Here is a 19,993-nt window from a genome sequence, read left to right as displayed (position 1 = left end):
GGCTCATGTGCTTGTAGGGATTACTGCGTTGTGGCAATTGCTCGATTCCATCCTCCCCACTAGTGGTTTTGCTCATTCCTTGGGCTTGGAAGCCGCTGTCCAAGTTGGTTCCATCTCAAATTCCTTCACCCTCGAATTTTTTTTCGTTTCTTTGATTGAAAACACCACAACTCTCCTCCTCCCTTTCGTCTTTGCTACCACCCGGTGTCCCTCCTTGAAGGCCCGGACGCGATTGGATTCCGCCTTGCATGCAACCTTGAGTAACCAGGTGGCTCGACACGCAAGGCACGGCCCTTCTCCGAGTTGCCAGCTCTTTGTTTGGAGACATAGCTCAAGTTATAGAGATGCGACTGCACGCCCGCAAGTAGCTGGACGACATTCATGTCCACCATGCTCCAGTGTTTGGATTTTTGTTTGGAGTTCTAGGCGTGGATTCGATGACTACCCAACACGCTTTTTTGTTCGTAACACTCAGGGACTTGATTTATTATTGAAGATTGATAAACTACAACTATGGAAGGAAATTCAGAGCCACTTCACTTGAGCAAGCTAGTTCTTAGCCACTGCAAAGCTGGTGTCAAATTTTATGGACCACATGCAGAAATGTCATCCATAGCCCTGGCAACTAAATTTTGGCTGCTCCCTCTTTAGTTCACAATGCTCTCTCCAAATCGTGCTACTCTTCGTCTTTGACAGGACGACTATTGTCTGCATCTTGCTTCTTCATTCTCCTAATTCTTGTTCACATGATCTAGCTGGCTCGTGCCCCACTGTCGACCTCCGTTTTTCTTCGATGGACCTTCTCACGGTTCACCTTTTGTTCAAATGATTAAGAGGCAGCCCTTTGCATGTAGAAAGTTTGGTATCAAGGTGGCCATGGAGACAAAGCGACATTCTATCAAGGCGGAGCGATGCACAGTTATCTCTAGTGCTAATTTGAAGCTTCAATCGTGCTTTTTGGCTGTCAATAGTTGAAAGCTAGTGTGTATCTATGTGTTTTGGATGAGCAGCGTCGAATGTCTTAGCTTGTTTTGTCGGCACATCTACAATAGGTGTCATGTTGTTTTACTTGAAGAGCTACCATGCACACAGTTGCACCTATTTTGGATGAGCGGGGTCGAATGTCCTAGCTTGTTTTGTTGGCACATTTGCAATAGGTGTCATGTGGTTTTACTTGAAGAGCTACCATGCACACGGCTGTGCCTATTCCAGGCTATGAGGTTTCAAGAAAGTGCGTGGAGCATCCAATTGGTTCTGCGACTCTCCAAGTACAGTATTAAACAGTTAATATATGTGCTCATCATGGTTGGTGTCGGAGACAAATTTTTTGGTCGGCACGTTCGATGCATGACTCTGTGTCACCCATTTCCATCAAGAGAGACAGTATGGACTTCATACTAAATGGATCTGCTAGCTTGCGTGTCTTCGAGAAGGTATGGGTTACATGGGAGGCCATGTTGTGCTTCTATGTGATACTAATCATGGAAGCCTCTCACATGTTATACTAAGCCTACTTACCTGTTTAAAATCCTCCTTTGTAGCAACGTTTGAACTTCTAACTCTGTGCCCAAACTGGATGAAGAGCAACAGCTCTCTGGGGACTCCATGACACAAGAAGTGGCCAGTTCGAAAAAGGTCTGCACATTTACGTATTCACTATTCTAATTTCTTTATTCATTTCTCGTTTCCCCATTCTAATTGTACTATTCTGTCTTTCGTTTTCCACTTATGTGATCCTTTTACTCTCCAGATATGATGAGTATAGCGGAGCCGAAACCTGGATGTGCTGATGAAGCTACGTCTCGTATGGAAGGTATCTTCACTATATTAATTTCTTTGGATTTGTAACTCCTTCTACAACTCACATTTTTTGGAATCTTTTCATGACCATATTTGTTTTCACATTGCAGAAGCACATGAGGAGCGACAGCATCCAAAGTTAACACTGAAGAAGCCAGTGATGAGTATTGCTTCCACTAAAACGAGAACTTCACATACCAAAGAACCAAACATGAACATCCCGAATGTAGCACAGCAAGACGTTGGTAAAGGTACACATGTGTCAATATTTTGGGCCTGCATTAATTTAAGTTTATGTACATTAACATGACCAATGTGTTTATGCCATATATCAATATCTGCAACTACACCGGTCCCATGTGCAAACATTGCTGCACTCAATTCAAGCATGTCCACATGCAACGTAAACATCTTGCCCTCCTTCTTTCCTTTTGCGATCAAGCAACCTTTATTTTTCATATCCTCAACAAAGCATCCATTATTATTAAATCAGACTTGCAAGCCCTGTTCAACCATTTGACCAACAGAAACCAGGTTCTTGGTGATATTCGGGACATGAAATACATCAAACAGGTATTTCTTTTTTCCATCCTGCATAGACAAAGGAATTTTACCAATTTGCACAATAGGATGTGCAGTATCATCACCAGTCTCCACAAATCCTGGTCTTTTTATTTTCCTTGCATCCTACATCCATTCTGCATGACCTATCAAGTGGTTTGATGCATCTGAGCATCATTGCTTTCTTCTGCACTTGTCACAGAATTGGTCATGCGTTGCACCATAAATAGATACTCACTTCTATCATCACCCTATCTACTAGAGCATGCATAATTGCCTTGCTGTAATTTTCCAATCATGATGTCATTCTGCTTTTTCTAGCAGTCTTTAACCATATGACCCATTTTACCACAGTAGCATTCAACATTGCTGTTTGCATTTTAGCCTCTCTACCATCCACCACAACCTCTTTGGCTCCCCTTGCCTCTAAAGTTACCACGTCCTCCTCCATAGGACTGGTTTTCTTGAATTTGCTACATATTCTGATTTCTACCATGGCCTCCAAATCGGCCTGCTCTACCTCTACCTCTACCTCTGCCTCTACCTCTTCCAGTAATTGAGTAGAAGACAGCTTCTTTTGAAGTTCCTCCTGAAGAAGATGCACCACCATTTCTCTGCTTTTCAGAAATTAGAAGAGCAATCAACTCCCCATAATTAGGAAAATTCTCACGGACGGCAATGGATGTCTGAAACTATGCATAATCCTTTCCTAGACCATTCAAGGTCACAGAAACTAAATCATCATCTTCCACTGGTGACCCAATGGAAGCAAGTGCATCTGCAATCTTCTTCACCTTCATGTGGTAGTCATTGATGCTCATATTTTCTCTCTGCACATTATGCAACTTCTGCTTGAGCTGCATTTTTCTGGGTTGCGTATTTGTGCTATACATTTTTGTCAAAGTATCCCACGCCTCCTTCGGCGTGCTTGCATCCTGAATATGCACAATCATAGAATCTAAAATACTGATAGCCAGCCAGTACATAACTTTTCTGGCTCTCTCATGCCATCCTTTAAATGCTTGCAACTCCTGTTGATTGGGAACATTAGGAATAACTGGTTCTTGTTCAGCTCCACTAATGAAGTCCCAATATCCTTTTCCCTTAAGGAAATTCGTCATTCTAAACTTCCATGCTTGGAAGTGGTTCTTGTCAAGCTTTTCAGTGACTATCTGTGAAAGAGCATCAAACACCATTACAAAACACTGTAAAAATATTATGTCACTGCAAAAAACACAACTTCTGCCTCACAAGGGCAAATCTGCAAAACTGACAAAAGTGGTATTTGGCCACACAGTCACTTCCTAGTGATGATTTTGCATCAACAGGCAATAAGAATGATTTTGTCACTCCCAATATCTCTGTGTACAGGCATACGATGCAATTTTTGTGGTAACTTTTCACCGACCTGCAGAACAGTGGTCACACAACAATAACAGGGCACTTTTCTAAGTGCCTGCGGAAAACTTCCACCAAAACGGGCCCCGAAATGACCTTGAATCAAAAAAATAATGCTTGCCCACTCCCGCAGCATATACTGCCCTGTCGCCGCACCGCGAAGGGCGTCCCAATCTGAGACAATGCACTCTTGCACTTTCTGGTTGCGCTACCTGCAGAGATTTGCTCCCAAACTCGAAAAAGGAAAGCAACACTGATCCTCTTACCAAGACACCGCGAACTTGGTTTGCTTTCTTGAGCTCCTTACCACGAACCGTGCTCTGATACCATGTGAAGAGAGTGGGAGAGAAGGAAGGAGTCTCACTTGCAGCTTTCTCACATACACAATGGGAGAATACACACAAAGGTGGAGGCTGAAAATAGTTTTCCTCTTCTTAGTTGTGAAAGTAAAAAAGAACTCTCTTCATACAAAAGGAATAGGTGAACCCTATATGTGGGTCTCAAAAACCAAACTCAGTCAACTAAGGTGGCATACTATCTGAGCCACTAACTAAGGTACATAAAGATAGTTGTCATCTAGCTATTATTCATGGGCGGTGTACCAACCGCATCTGTAGCTAACAAGTCGATGACATAAATGCACAATGGTCACCCTGGCATATCATGAGTGGAGCTTGATATTTGAACAATATCTAGATGTCGTCATGAAAGATGTGCATGCTCTAGCCGAGAAAGGGTTCATTTTGATCTTTGGCGAGTGCAAAATTAAAACATCGCCTGCTCCTCTTTCAATGCATGGTATATATACTTCACACCAAGTTGTTGATTTCGATGACAAAATAATTACTATTGCACCATCTAAAGACTTTCATCCATTAAGCCTTTTTTATGACACACATTGCAAAGAACTTTCTTTTCCAATGCTATTTTATGCAAACAAACGCTCATATGAAACAATGCAATCAAGAACTTTCCAAGACATAGTAAAGTGGGAGTTGAAACACAAGGATTGCTGATTTGCATTCTCAATTGAGAATTTGTTCTTCAAAACAATGAAGGTACTCATCCTGAAACAAGTTTTGTCCTCAAACTGGGTAAGGATGCACAAAGGATAGCTATAAGGAATTTGGTTAGAGGCGAAAACCACTTTATTAGACACAAACATTGAATAGCTCTACTGCATTCAAAAATAGGATATTAATACTTCACCACTTTGCGCACATCCGACATCCGCAGACTACAAGCAAAAGCTAAAAAGAAATGCTTTCGCAATGCTAAGGGAACTTGGGCCCCCCACCTTCTTTGACACCTTTTCCACAGCAGCAGAGCAGAGAAGCGTTGGGCGCCACTATTGGAATGTTTAGCAAAATTATGCAACACAACAAACAGCAACATCAATAGCCCACTACCACACAACATTATTGACCTCCCAAGGTTTGACCTTGTCACAACAACAAGGTACTACGCACATAAATTTCAAGCATTAAAAACCCTTTTACGACAAGACAAAGAGATCATTGGCCAAATAAATGACTTCTTCTTCATAACTGAATTTCAAAACCATGGCAGCCACAATTGCCACCCACACTACAAGATATCCAAAAACACAAACACAGGAAAACATGCATGAAAAAGACAAAGAAATGCCGATTTGGCTTTCCACGACCTCTAATGAGCGAAACCAAGATACTACTACCTTTGGAAAAAGAAGCACGGACCCACAAAAACAGAAACAATTTAAAAACAATATCGACTGTATTGTTTGATCAAGCAACATTAACACTAAGCTACAATGCTTTTTTGCAACAAGTAGACATGGACAGAGAAGATTATATTCTTGCTCTTAGGTCAAACATTTATGAAGCTACCTTGTTCTTGAAAAGAAAACCAAAAGACATTAACACAAACAATTTTAATCTAACAATTTCAAAACTTTGGGAGGCAAACACAGATATTCAATTGGTGCTAAACCCACATGGAGTAACATCATATTGTACATCTTCACCAAAATCGACAAAGAAACAAACAATGCAGTCAAAGAAGCAATCACTTACAGTATCGAAAACAATGTCGTTGCAAACAAGCATATTCAAAAGGTTGGGAATGCAATATTGAGTGCCCAGCACATAAGTGCATATCTTTATGTGCCTATCTCTTCCCTTAACTAGCACAACATGAGAGTTTGCTTCCATCAACACAAGCATAGCAGATGAGCAAACAATGCTGCTAAAAAGAAAATCCGAGCTAAAAAAAATGGATCCTACAAGCACATATATTATCTTTGATGATATCGTGATGCAATATCGCAAGAGAAGCAACAACTTAGCCAATGTATGTTTAGCATACTTTCCAAGCACATTCACAATACAAAAAGGGAACGCATGTGCAAGAAAATGGCACAAAATAATTACAACAAAAACACAAAGCCAGAAGGACATTACAGAGAACTTTGCTTGCCATACTTGCCTTTCACAAACACGAAGCACACTCTACCTCCTTGTATAAACAAACATAAAAAAACAATAAAAACCAAGGTCCAATGCATGAAAATGGTTTTATGGATAGAAAGTTGAAAAGTAAGCTTTTCTACTCTAAAATCACTCTTTCTTCACTCTTTTTCGCTTCCAATCCACTCCTAATCTCCACTAACAAGGCATACCTAAGGACATGTGCAATGGTTGTTTACGAGAGTAAGCTAAATAAATGCAAAAGCATACATCATATCTCCCCGACAGTGGCACCAAAGATGTGTTGTCTAGTGGAGACACACGTGTTGTGGGATGCTAGAAGTGTGTTGACGAAGCTCCTCACTCCCATGCTACTCCTTGTGGGGAGCATTGCATAGTAAAGCTTTCACTCGTTTCACTTGAGTACCTACTGGATCATTGCAATGGGGTTTCCACTGAGAAGAAAGGGGTGAGAAAGAGAGAGGGGAGGGGGATGGAGAAGAAAAGAAGGTGAAGGGGGATCGTGGCAAACACCAAAGGCAAACAAGGAGAGCAAGCAAACCTCAATCTCAACACATGAGCAAGGAGAGAGCTTGTATTTTGCAAAGGTTTCATACAACAATGAAGACCAAAGTCAACCACTTGGCCTTTTATACATGTCACCTTTTGAAGGAAGGGCCAACCCTATTCCTTGTACCATTCTCTCTCTTTTGTTACAACTACTTAGGCACATATGGTGCCAAGGCATACGTTGATTCTCTCAACCTTCTCTCTATCTTCAAATGGCTCTTGTGTTATCCATATATGGGATTTAAATGGCTCTTGTGTTATCTTTGCCAATTTAGGCAAACCTGGTGACCCCCTGGTGACTACTTTGAAACTCAACCATTTGTGGCTCACAACCCATAGGGTTTAGACAGGTCAGATCCATTAGCATGCTCAATGGCTATTAATAGTAGGTCATTTGGCGAATCTTTCAAGAAAACATTGTGGAAGTGTATGTCCATGGGCAAAAATTTTCCCATTATAGAGTTACAAATATTTTCCCATGCTACCATTTTCAAGGATTCAATGGGTTTAAGTGTACTTAAAGTTCACATATAGGTTTTATATATACTAGAATTTGAAAAATCCAACATTATAGATGGGTCTAGATGACTTGTGCCAATCAATTTTGTACTAAGATTGTATGAGAAATTTATGTTTATTACTGGGCAAATTTATCAAATCTTAAATTTTTCCTTGCATTTGATTAACATGGACATTTGAATTTGGATTTGGTAATGAAAATTAAGAAAATATTTTGAAATAAAATGTGAGCTGGTTTTGAAGGTGCCAAAAGAGTGACATTCAATTTTGAAGTGGTTCTTTGACCAAGCTTATATCCCAAGTTTGATCAAAGGTCATAACAATGGTGAGCTGCTTGAAGTTGAGGACTACAAATCCTACAATGTAGATTGTCATCTAGCTATTGATCTCAAGAATATTAAATGTGAGTACAATGTATCCTTTTCCCTTGTGCATGCAAAAGAGAGTACCACAAGGGACAAGTAAAAACAAAGAAAAACAACAGGCTCTTAAACTTACAGAGATCAATCAAACAAAGGCACGAGATCATGATGTTCTAGGGAAAGATCCATCTTGAAGCCCAATTCTTTTAATTCCCCTTGAGAGAGTACACATTCGTGCCCTTCTTCCTTTTGTCATAATAATTAAAAAGACGACGCACTGCACATCATTGATGCATATCACTTAAAGCCCAAGAAGAGAATTAGAGGATGATAGTAAGAATTGAAAAGGTTCTTTCATATCCCGAGGGGTCCACTAGGGTTTATCGTATGGTACCACGTAAGTGTAAGGGAGGGGGGTTATATAAGGGAAGGAAGGTACATTTTATAAGGTAAGGTCCCATAAATAGGGGGTAGATAAGGGGAATTTTCATATATTTATTGCACGCAGGTGACGTCTCCTTATTACTACTAGTGAATCCCCGTGTTTCATATACAGTACTACACTCTAGCCAAGATTACAAAGTGAGATAAGATTTGGAAAAATAGGCAATGCACCATGTAATCCAATCTTTGGTGGTGTCAAGGCTTTAAATTTTTATTTGCAAAGAAAAAGAATGACAAGCTCAAGGCAAAAGTTACACAATGCCTATTGTGAATGAGGGGAAGGGAGAGAAAAAGATAGGAAAAGGCTTGATTTTGGCTACCTCTTGATACCTTAGTAACTCTGCTACAAAAGAATAGGCTTGGTGAAGGTTATGTGGAGCATCTCATCAATGTTGTGAATGATTTTTGCACCAATATGGCGACCATTTGGGGAAAGAATCATTTCACACAATACATAATAATCTCTAATTTGAATATTGAGATGTACATATTGAATGGTTACCTACTTGATAATTAGTTTTCTTATTTGGTAGCACATTTTATATGCTCATGTTCCATATATGGCATGGAATTATGAAAGAATCGGAGTGTGACCTACTCAAGGCATGGAAAGATCTCATTTGACATGTTGTGCATATAATAGAGTGACTTAACATGGAGGTGGTAGAGCTAAGATGATCTCAATGGTTCAATGGTGATACAAGCGAGTTGAAATAAGAGTAGCTACAACATTAGCATTATAAGAGTCTGTGCACTTAGAGATGCCAATGATGAATGTAGAAGATGAATATACATATCAGTAAATGAAAGATAGAATCATGCATGCAAACCCTCACAAAGAAGGGCACATATGCGTGGATTCATATGAGCTTGATAAATATAGAGGCAATTGGAAAGGTTGGACATAGGATCTAAACAATAGTAAGATGTCTAGGCAGTGTAGATGAGGTGGGGTTGTGGAGGCCCCTTGGTATATAGTTGTAGATGTCTTACATGCTTTGCAGTAAGAAACATAGGTGTACTTCATAGATGACACCCAGCTGGCTACCATCCACAAAAGCTAAATCACCATGATTTCCAAAGACAAGCAATTTGTTATTTGCCTTAGGCAATGTAAGAATTGTTAGTGTTGGCAAGTGTTTTATGTCATATGTGGAGTGGAATGCCAATCTTGTATGAGTTTTTTTCAAAACAAAGTTACTTTTACTACATCATTTGTAGTTTCTATCTTTGTCTTAGTTGTGGTTCTAATCCCAAATTACTTACATGCAACTTAAGAAATGGAAATAATATTCAATGGCAAAGAAAGAAAACATTTTAAAACTATAGTTTTTATTGAAATCATCAATGTATAGCTTTCGAGCATGATTCCCATAGATCAAGCCTTTAGGGCAAAGACTATACTTTGTCTTGCACCCTCTTTGGCTCGTCTAAGTAGAGAAGGTTGAGTTATTCTATTTTCTATTAATAGCAAGGGGATCCATAACACTGGCTAGCCATGCGATGGATAAGAGGCCATGGTGGAGAGATCTAGATCATGCGTTTGAGAAAAAAAAAGAACAATGCTATGCTTGACCAAAATTACACGATCAACATTCTGATGGATAGGCTTCATTTGCAAAAGCCAACCAAGGATCCTCAACTTCATTATTCGTAACTTTTACTTGGAGTAAACTATCGATGGAAGACCAAGATATGGGGATGAAGTTTATTAAGATGATGTGCAATAGAAGATACTCCTCCCTAAGTGGATGCTCTGCTTTCACCTACACATAGCATAGTCATCTAGCCACAAAACATCTTGGACAACCATTGATAAGTATCAAGACAAAAAAAAAGATTCCCTAAACCCTAATAATATATCAATGAAATTTTGTGATTTGCTTGCACACCAGTGTTCCTCTAATTGATGTAATGCATCTGGTAAAGATCCAAACCAACAAGTGTCAAAAATCTAGAAGGATCTATGACTTGGGCTTCCTTTGCACACCGTTTTGAATTTACTATTTCAAGGATTTTTGCTAAATTTGATTTTTACTAGATATGTTAGCTCAGAACACTCTAGCCCAAAAGAAACACATGCCAAATTTATCAAGTCTAAAATTAGGGTTTTTATATTTGACCTTTAGTATATTTTTTTGCTCTGAGCTTTAGTATGCTCTGAGCTTGAGTTAATAGTGTGGATGAAATTTTAGATGTGAGAGAATTCTTATCCAGTTCGTGCAACGATAGAACAATTTTCTAATCATTTGATCTCATCATTTCACGTGCAAGAGTGCCCCTCTGCAATCACCCCACTGCTTCACTGCATTGACGATATGAGTCCCATTAGAATCCACTGGCATGTGAAGCAAAATTACCAACTGTATTGGTAGGTGAAGATCGCCATCACTTATCGCAACTATGCCATGAACTACTCGGAGTGGAACCTCGTCGTTCAACATCCCAACCTTGACAACCTGACGGAGGTTTTCAGTTTCTCTTATAAGACCTTATCTCCATATGGGTCAATCAGTAAGCTACCATTGCTAATCCCCCCTGAAGTAATTTATCCCATTTTCACTCAGGTAAGATATTCCTTACCCCGAATAATGATTGGTTCTAATGATGTTAGGTGTGAGATAGATTTCCCATGGACAAGTCTACTGAAAAGTTTGAAGAGAGGGATCCTTGGTAGGAAGAAAGGATCTCAAGGCAGACTAGAGATGGACAAACTGGCAAAAGATTGGATAAATTTGATCTACTAAAGCATGGAAACTAGTACAAAATCAACACGTCAAATGCTCCTCTAGAGGAAGCCATGATTATGGGAATTAGATTGTAGGATTCTAGGGAAGATGAAGGAGAAGTTTGTGGAAGTAGGGATAGCCAGGAGTATGAAAACTACAATGAGAAAATTACCAATGGTCAAAATTTTATAAAGTCGGTAAATCCCTAAAAATATTTAAACCTTGCTGAAAAATGATTGCCTTAACACCAAGACTATGAGTCCCATTGTGCAATTCATGATCCATCACTTTCCATTGTAGATTTTTCCATCTCCACCTTCTATCTATAAAAGACATTAAGAGAATTGTCCTTTCAATAAAGTACCTACTTAAATTGGAATTTGTTAATACATAATATCTTGCAAAATTATCATATTTTATATAAACAAGATTTGTAAGGCTAACTCACGAAATTGTCACATCGAGAATGTTCAATTGACATTGTATCAAAATTTTCAATATGAGATGTCCTTGCTTTCCATCCTTTATCAAATAATTCACATAGCCAGTTTGGATCTAATCCCTTGCAAGTATATGTTATCTGTGTTTTTCTCAATTGCCTACAATTAGCAAAGATATAATGGGAATGGCACAAGCTAGCTCAGCCTAGGATTTATTCCACCAGTACTTCAATTCTCACATCATGGAACATTATTTTTCTATAAGATTCATTGATCTCTATACTTGGAATTGGCCCCTCAAGAATACTAATCTTAGTGTGAGGACATGCAACAACCTAGACAAGCACCTTTTGTAAGCATCCACACTACATAATTAGAGGGACAGATCTATGAAGCAATGCAAGGAATTAAAAAGTTGTCAGTGTCCCCAACTAAATGCAAAAGCATTTAATCATGACCGTACTATACTATGAAGTACTTACAATTGAGCCTATGATGTGGAAGGGATTCATTTGGATGCACATAATGCATGAAAACATGTTGAATAAAGATATGATTAATGATCTTACTACTAAGAGATATTTTCAAGTCTATGATTATCCACTTCCAATGTTTGGACAATTCCCTTATATCCTTCCATTTAAATTTATAACACCAATGATTACTTGGTTGCATTGCTACATAGGAGTATGCTTGCAAACTCAGTAGAAGAAATGAAAAAGAAGAAATAGCTAATTGTAACTAGACTAGCAAGTCATGGGCAGGTCTACTAGGCCACATCTATTGTATACAGGCTCGACAACAAAAGGTGGGGATACATTCTCCTCATGGCTCAATTGCTACACCCTAGCCCTAGTTGCTAGTAGACCAACACCATCACTCCAATGGCCGATATCATTGGATCAGCTTGGCGCGTCACAATTTTTCTATTGCTTTTCTCTTGAATACTAGATTTAACAGTACTTCGATATTAATCTATTATTCAATAGAAAAGCAACACCAAAGTCCAACGATTTCATCCATCATGGTGTGATATTGTCCACCAATGTTCTTTGTAAAGTTGGATGATCCGTTCCCCATGCTCATGCTTGATATTCTTTAGTAGAACATACTATAAGCTACCTTGATATCTCTCATTTTCCATCTCCATAGTCCCCATTCCAATACCATATGACTACCAATAGCTCTCTCCCTCTCTCTCCTCACCCATAAACAAACACAATAGTCAACAAAAATATCCTTTGAATTCACAATATGAGCTCTCTCTCTCTCTCTCTCTCTTTCCCCCCCTCCTACCTCCTTACCTGTCTCTTTTTCCCTACCACCTCACAAAATTTAATAAAAAAATATTTTAAAATACCTATCTTACTTCAAGGAATAGTATCTCTCTCCCTCCTTATCTCATTCCCCCTACCCCCTCACACAAACAAAACAAATAATTATTTAAAAATATATATCTTAGTTAATGATATGATCTCTCTCTCTCCCTCTCTCTCATTTACCGTACCCCCTCTCACAAACAAACAAAAAAGTAATTCAAAATTTGTATCGTAGTTCAAAATCTGTGTGTGTGTGTGTGTGTGTGCGCGTGTGTGTGTCCTATCAAACAATTATCCTATTACACTACTGGACCAGTTTCCAATGTCAAAATAAATCAATTGCAAACATCCGCTCTTGCCCTTTTCAAACACTTAATGTAAGTAATCCATTGTTAACCAATCCCTTAATATTTCCTAAGTGAGAATAGTTCATATCATACCGTTGCTTCTGACAAAGTTACAAAGTGAAAGTCAATTTTTATACTCACATTCCTGTTGGAATATTTCAAAAGGTACAACAATATTGATGGCTAGTCTCCAATAGAATGTTCAATCTTATATAATAATACTTGGAGATAATCCGCTACAGAGTACACTTTGAAGTTGCCAACACCGTCTTCATGCCTTAGAATTTTCAATGCAAATTTGATGGAGAGATATGCCGACTCACCTACATCCATCCACAAACATAGCACGTTAGAACATCCACACTATGAATTGTGGGATTGCAGGCTTCAGTGCCTGCACATAGTTGTTATCCATGTCACTCGATCTAGATTAGCATAATCAGATCTTGCCATTTTACTATTCAATAGTAATCAGAGGTGGGCAATTAAAGATATGAAGAAATGCATATAAAATGTTAGTGAAATAAGTAATAAGTGGGAATCTCAAGTAAACCATAAATTTGGGTACTCCAACTAAGTCCAAGGGAATTCCCAAGGTCGAAAAATCCAAATATAACCTTAATATACTTATACCTTTCTTCGATCTCCTGTTAGCACTTTCCAATTATCAGTATCACAATTGAATTTATGCACACATCAAAGTATGATAAGGTCCTTAAGAATGTCAAAATTGAAGGAATGACTCCATGCACATGGCCTTGCCACCTTTTCACACTTAAAATCTTATGGGCAACATAATTTCTCAACTTCCCAAATTATTGAAACTTAACTAATTCATGGGACTTGTGCCTAAGACAAGGGTTAAAAAATTTACTTTACATTGGCCAAAGTAATAGCCCAAGAAGCAACCTCAAACCACAAAGGAGATTTCCCCAGGAAGCAACCTCAAACCATAAAGGAGATTGCCCAAGAACATGCCAAGTGTAGCACAGTGTAAAAAATTCCCAAGCGTAAAATTTCTCAAGGGGGGTCTTCCTCCATTTTCCTACTTGAGTAATCCTGAAAAGGTATAGTTCCCTTCACCAATAGACAAGTCTAACCAATAGAAGGTTGTAAAGTATCTCCCCAATGGTACAATAGAAGGTTTTAAAGTAGTCTGCTTATGGAAAGTGGTTTCCTTGACCAATAAGCCCAAGCTTCCAAAGACAAAAATATATATGCGGTCATGACACGGAGTTGGAATTCTATAATATGTTTCTAATATCAAAAGTTATTAGTCTCCCTAACCATGTATATATAATATATACTATATATTAGTGGAAAGGGCCCATACTATGTCTTCGACATGATTAAGTGGTTGTGGCCCCTTGGGAAGAATATATATAATACATATTGTCACATATCAATAAGGCTAGTAGACCTTCTTGCTATTGGTTTGGCCATAGCTTGGATCGATGAACAGGTCAAAGACATTTGCCTATTCCCAAAACAAGGATTACATTACTCATAGTATTGGAGTTTATCCAAGTCCAATGAAGAAGTACTTAAGTACCATAAAAAACAATCCGATAAAATATAGTTATAAAATTATTTTACTACCTCGATTTATCACGCCCTCTTCTCAGACCAGCCTTAGTAACATAAACAATTGAAAAATATCAATGGCTCTCCACCAAATCTCTTCTAAGAAATAGTTCCTTCGAACAAGGTCCAAGAATGCCTTTGAAACACTGGCTCCAAAAGCTAGATTCAAATGAAATTCCAATGTATAGTGGTGATCCTATCCTTCATTTGCAAGCTATGAGCCTGGGCATATCCTCGTATATTTGTGCTTTCTCATAGATAAAGGTTCAACGTTTTTCTTGCATATCTGCCACTAAGGGTATTTTGAAGCCTCCATCCCTATCGTGTAAGCACATCTAGAGGAGTTTTTTCCTTACTCTATCTCCCAAAGTTATGGGTGCCAATTGTAAACCAGCAAAGGAGATATGCTTGTATCTAGAGACAGCACAAAAAAACTCAGTATCTAAACTTCATGCAATCATAAGACTTGTAGCTGATTGCCAGTCTCGCAAGGATAAACATCTCTAGTGTATAAACACTCGAAGTAGAGGTAGGTACGATCATTGATCTCGTAATGTCTCTAAGTAGAGGTAGGGATGATCATTGATCGTAATGTCTCTCTGCTTATGTATGCTCCCTCCAAGGTCTTGAAGATTTCTCACGCTACTAGCAGGTGCTCGAATCACCATATTCCATTACACATAGAAACACAATGTAATAGAAATACCCAGTATGCCACCTCAAAGACGTTATATTATAATAACACCCTACATAGATATTGTTAAAGTGTTTCTCGTCTCATTCGTGTCTCTAGCATAACCTTATAGACTCCCCTGCTTAGAACTCCGTGAAGCTAGTGCGAAAGCTCTAATTAGAATGAGAAACTGCTATGGGAGGAGCCAGTCTTAGACCTCAGGCGCATCCTCCTTGAGCATTGCCGACACAGAGTCACATAAAATGCCGTTTCAACTAACCTGTGTGCCCAGTTTCTTGTTCCAATGACGATGAAGGTGCACCTAGTTTAAATACCAAAATATAGTTCCTGTCGTGTTCCAAAACGAACAGGCAAGACTCTCGAGAAATGGAATCACAATGAACGAGAAAGACTCTTCTATAAAAAGTGCTTGAGTAGATGCTACGAAAGCAGGGTCATAAACAAGTTTGTGCCATGCGCTATGGTCGGCGTATGACTAATAAGTTTCACCAGTCCAACATTTGTAGTTGGAGTAAACCCTGCTAGTATAGGTGATTAGCAGTTTCCATTCCACTGAGCCCTAAGGGATTGTTGAGCCAGAATGAGCTGGGAAGAACCAGTATAGAAATCCAAAACTACACACGATGATACGACCTTCTCTATGAACGGAATCGCAGTCGACAATGGTTTCTACAGACCTTTTACTTGAACGGTATCATACTTTTTGCTTGAGTGGAGGGAATATGTTCAAGAGTAGAACAGGTAGTGCAGCTCCAGTTCCACCCACTTTTTGTATTTTCAGTTTGTAGATGAAGGTAAGTAACAACACACAAGAGCCCTACAACTGAGCTAACGAAGAGGAGGGCACCATTTGGAATTCTTGTATTATATTTTGGGAGTTGAGATAGAATAAACAAAGTAAGGCATATTTGCCTCAAATCCAAGTCTATTTTTTATTACACATTCACGATGAATGTTCATTATGTGTCTTGGTCTAAGCAATTGTGGCATTGTCGACAGTGCAAGCTGAGTATATATTTCTTGCACACTGTGCATGTGAATCAATATGGTTTCAAAGGCTCTTGGAGAAGTCCAAGATGGTGTTACCATGATCTTTTGTAATAACTAGAGTGCCATTAATAAAAGAAAGGAAATTTTTTCGTTGAAATGCTTGCATTTCACATTTCAAGGCTGAAACATTTCAAAGTTTCAGGTCCTCTGAAACGTGTTTTTATGTGACTAAGAAGTGGGATTTCAAGATTATGCTCAGAATGGAGAGAGGCGAGGCTAGTTGTGAATGGGCTTTGCCCAAATACCTTGTATTGATTTCGAGGATGCGTTTGCCCAAGGCCTCTATAAGATGCCTTCTGGCAATGGCAACAAATGAGAACCTGATCATGAAATCGATGGATCTTACAATTGCGTTTCTACATGGGGAACTGAAAGAAGATGTCTTCATTCAGCAGCCTGAGAGATCCACATACCAAGGGAGGGACTCGTGTTTATGAGCTCCATAAGGCTATTGATGGCTTGAGGCAATCTTTCTAGAGCATGGTTTTATAAGATTAGTGGATGCCTTGAGGAAAAATGGTCGACCAAGAGTGATGGAGACACAAGCGTATATCATGCCATTCAAGGTAAGGACAAGTTAGTGGTGGCAGTCTACATTGACAACCCGTTAATAGCATGCAGTTCGGAAGACTGGATGAACTGGTTACATATTAGGTTGTCTGGGGAATTCAAAATGAAAGACCTTGGTCCATGTGGCCTCATGATCACACAAAGCTTTATATACCTTTGTGAGACTAGAATATGTCCAATCATACAAATTTAGATTTTTTGTTGTTCTAAAGTCCAAAAATCTACACAGAAAATAAGAGAGAAAACGAAAGAGAAGAAAAAGAGGTAGCAAAAACTTTTTTGAAAAACAAAAGGAAGACATACTTAGCAAGCAAAGCAATACTTATGTCATCATGAGTGCCCAAGCATAAGCAGCTATACTCGCGGAGTCTCTTGGGCAAACCCAGTGCTTACTAAAATACGTCAAAAAAACAAAAGAGAAAGAAAACAAGAAAGGAAGAAGGTGACTAAGGAAAAATAAACAAGCAAATCAAGAAACAAAATCTTCCAAAAAACAGGAATAAAATCTCTCTCTCTCTCTCTCTCTCTCTCTCTATATATATATATATATATATCATTTAAAACATAAAAAACTAAATGGACCCCTTACACTTATGTACCGCTTCCTACAAAGATGCAAAATTACATTCCTAACTTAAAAGCACATGCCTACTCAATCAAAGTCTCTTTTGAAACTCACACAAAGCTGCTTGAAACAGGCTGGCATGTCAGAATGCAAGGTGACAGCAACACCCCTGCCACTCAAGATGCACTTGATGAAAGCAATGTGCTCTGCAACTGAGCAAGTAAGAAGGAGAGGGCAGTCCCTTACAATGACCAGACTTGGCATATGCAGTTGGGCTTTTAAGTTACTTTGCTAAGAATCCAGGTGACACACTGGATTGCTCTCAAGGGAACCACTGGCTATCGGTCTACACTATGACAAAAATGCCAAGATGCAGGAGCTGATGAGATTTACGGATGCTGACTGGGCAGGAGACCTTGACACGAGAACAACGCTTCGGATTAAGTATTCTTGCTTGCATGAGCACCTGTCAGTTGTAGTACCAAGCAACGAGTAACATTGAATGCAGACCATAAAGGAAGTACATGCCTGTCCAAGAATGCCAAGTTCCATAAACGAACCAAGCATATTGCCATCTGGCATCTTATTATTCCGGAAGCAGTGTAGCAAGGCAATGTCTCGGTAGAGTTTATTCGCTATGTACTGATATGTTGACCAAACCGCTTAGTAAGAAGAAAAATCGGTCTTGCTGCAACTCATGAATGTGCTCAAAGGTGGTCAGCTGATGAGGAGCATTGTAGAAGTTTCTGCTGTCACTGCTGAGCCATACGTAGGCCCAAAAATGGAGCTCTCAGCTCTCCTTCATCACTAAAGTTTGCACTCTCTGTCTCTCACGGACAATACTCTCTCTGATTTGTGTTTTCTATCAAGTCACCCACAAGGTTGAAAACCACAAATTCCATCACTCATAGCAAAGAATAGCTACAATGGCATCTCTACCGACATCATCAGCTCCCTTGGTTGGGTATAGACCAATGTATGAACATATACTCTCATACAATCATATATATCCACACTGAGCATCCATTTATACAAAGCTCTTTGTACTGAGTCAGACTCCAGAGGTGAAGGGCAGATCAACTTGTGACAAAGGCTAGCACTGCATCAAAAGCAATCCACACTCTCTCCACCACTGCACGTGCAGTATAATGCCTAGTTTTGTGCCACACCCACGCTCTCAGACACACAACGATAAAAACAGGCAAAACTTTTAAAGAGTACGTCATGCTTCACAGATATGGCAATTAATCTTTCGTCCACTGAAACAGGCACTAAAGCGACTTACATGTCCGCTGTTAACATGTCCAGACTCCAGAGACGGTGGGAAGATGCGACTGTCTGTACAAACAAAAATCAAGAGCAGTGGAAAGGGAACTGTACGAACATCACTCAGTCCAGAAACAAAAACAAGTTAATCCAACAGAGTCATTCGTATGAAATATTGAGGCTGTTGTGTACCTGCAAGAGATGCTGTAGTTGTGGTGCTGATGCTTTCTCGCTGTGATGCCAAGCCGTTTGATTATCGGAAAGACAGACACTCCCTAGAGAATCACGTGAAAACCCCATGCAAAAACAAGAACACGCATTACAGAGTTCATCTCATAAAGCCTTGCAATCCAAACCGTATGGATAAGCCAAGAAGACGGTCAGACCCCTGCAGCAGCGGTCACTTCGATGGGATGGTCACAAAACTTCGATCCTTGTTCTCTTAAAGGTTACAACGCTGAGACCTGGAGTAAACTAACAAGCTTAAATCACTATCTGCCTCCAAAGAGTTGAGCTGCAATATAAGCCAGAACGATTTGCACGACGGATGCCTGCAATGACGACGAAGCGCGAAAGCAGCAGATCACCGGAGACTCCAATTCAATTGATGCAGGAGGGGAGTCAACAACCGAAGCGATTACAGAAATAATTAAAGCACTGCTATGATCGGTAAGTTTGAATCCCGATCTGCACCAATCGAATGGGAAGCGCAAGTGAAAGGCCTGAAAAGAGAAAAGAAAAACGAGAGATGCAGAGAGACACCAAAGAGAGGCACTTCGAGGAAAACCCAATTAAGTTGTGCATCGCACACCACAAACAGAGAATCTCCCATTCGAGGTCCCCCCAACCCCCAATTTGGAATTTTCATTAGGCATCCTAAAAGCTCACTCCCAAAATTGGAATTTTCCTAGCCACTTTGTAAAACCTCATTTCCACCGTGCTTCTCAAAAGAACACTTTAAGACAATGGGTGAGTCTCGTCATATGCAAAGACTTAGGATAGCTAAATAGGAGTCCTACACTTTTCCCACGCGCTAGTATTTGGCCGCGACTATAGGGAATATGTATTCCTTCCAACCGTATTTCTGCCACCAACGAACCCTTTAGGTCATTTTAGGGCTTGGTAGGAAACCACCCTTAGTTAGTTAAAGCCAAGGTACCATCTATTCGTGCTTTGGACTTCTTAAAAGTTCGTTAGGGGCACATATTGGGTGAATCTCATCCCAGTAAAGACGAAATAGGAGTCCTACACTTGACGAAGCCTTTAAGAGTCCTACCCCTTTAGGATAGCTCAACTGTAGGAGTCCTACACTTGACAAACCCTTGGAT

At 39.5% G+C, this 19,993-nt stretch overlaps 1 long non-coding RNA gene across 1 annotated transcript; it reads right to left on the bottom strand.

Moving 5' to 3' along the window:
• Nucleotides 1-17,897: 17,897 nt before the first annotated feature.
• Nucleotides 17,898-19,528, bottom strand: LOC147891576 (uncharacterized). Its single transcript, XR_015542511.1, has 3 exons — nt 19,145-19,528; nt 18,858-18,940; nt 17,898-18,737 (listed from the first exon to the last, which is right to left on the bottom strand). It is a non-coding gene; the product is annotated as an uncharacterized LOC147891576 (long non-coding RNA).
• Nucleotides 19,529-19,993: the final 465 nt, after the last annotated feature.

Source organism: Dipteris shenzhenensis, chromosome 17 (assembly GCF_047967505.1).
Source record: "Dipteris shenzhenensis isolate YYH24624 ecotype China chromosome 17, Dip_SZ_1.0, whole genome shotgun sequence".
Classification (NCBI taxonomy): Eukaryota; Viridiplantae; Streptophyta; class Polypodiopsida; order Gleicheniales; family Dipteridaceae; genus Dipteris; species Dipteris shenzhenensis.
The sequence above is the reverse complement of the archived record's forward strand: the minus strand, read 5'-3'. Positions and strand labels throughout refer to the sequence as shown.